The 1,048-nt window shown below is 64.3% G+C and overlaps 1 long non-coding RNA gene across 1 annotated transcript; it reads left to right on the top strand.

The window, feature by feature from the left end:
* Positions 1–382: 382 nt before the first annotated feature.
* On the top strand, positions 383–1,010 carry LOC113979671. Its single transcript, XR_003537949.1, has 3 exons — positions 383–474; positions 580–660; positions 940–1,010. It is a non-coding gene; the product is annotated as an uncharacterized LOC113979671 (long non-coding RNA).
* The last annotated feature ends 38 nt before the right edge of the window (positions 1,011–1,048 follow it).

Raw genomic sequence — 1,048 nt, 5'->3', positions numbered from 1 at the left:
CTGTGACCCCCGTGACCCCCATGACCCCCCTCTGACCCCCCGTGACCCCCTGTGACCCCCCTGTGACCCCCCATGTCCCCTGTGACCCCCCTGTGACCCCCCCGTGTCCCCTCTGTCCCCCCCAGGTGTGTGACAGCATCCTCAACATCTGTGACCCCCTATGACCCCCCTGTGACCCCCCATGTCCCCCCAGGTGTGTGACAGCATCTTCAACATCTGTGACCCCCCTGTGACCCCCTGTGACCCCCTGTGACCCTGAGACCCCCCTGTGACCCCCCTGTGACCCTGTGACCCCCCTGTGACCCCCCCATGTCCCCTCTGTCCCCCCCAGGTGTGTGACAGCATCCTCAACATCTGTGACCCCCCTGTGACCCCCCATGTCCCCTCTGTCCCCCCCAGGTGTGTGACAGCATCCTGAACATCGGGCCCTGCGCCAACGCCGCCATGGGGGAACCGGCCTTCCTGTCTGAGGAGGTGAGGGGGGGACACACCCCACAACTGGGGGGACCCCAAAACCCCACCCGGGACCCCCCCAGAGCTCGGGGTGACCCCACTCTGTGTCCCCCCCCCCACCCCCAGTTCCAGAACAGCCCCGAGCCCGACCTGGAGATCGTCCTGTGCTCAGGCTACGGCAAGAACGGGGCCCTCACCGTGCTGCAGGTACCCCAAAAACATCCCTAAACCCACCCTGATACCCCAAAAACCCCCCTAAACCCACCCTGACACCCCCAAAACCCTCCCCTCAAGCCACCCTGACACCCCAAAAACCCCCCTAAACCCACCCTGGCACCCCAAAACCCCCCTAAACCCACCCTGACACCCCCAAAACCCCCCCTAAACCCACCCTGACACTCCAAAACCCCCCTAAACCCACCCTGACACCCCCAAATCCCCCTGTAGTCCCAAATCCCAAAGAACGGGGCCCTCACTGTGCTGCAGGTACCCCAAAAACATCCCTGGCACCCCAAAACCCCCCCTAAACCCACCCTGACACCCCAAAACCCCCCCTGTATCCTCTAATCCCTGTACCCCAAACCCCCCTGACACC

This window comes from Neopelma chrysocephalum, unplaced genomic scaffold, assembly GCF_003984885.1.
Source record: "Neopelma chrysocephalum unplaced genomic scaffold, ASM398488v2 Primary Assembly neopelma1_87030, whole genome shotgun sequence".
In the NCBI taxonomy this organism is placed as follows: domain Eukaryota; kingdom Metazoa; phylum Chordata; class Aves; order Passeriformes; family Pipridae; genus Neopelma; species Neopelma chrysocephalum.
This window is presented reverse-complemented; position numbering and strand designations above follow the sequence as displayed.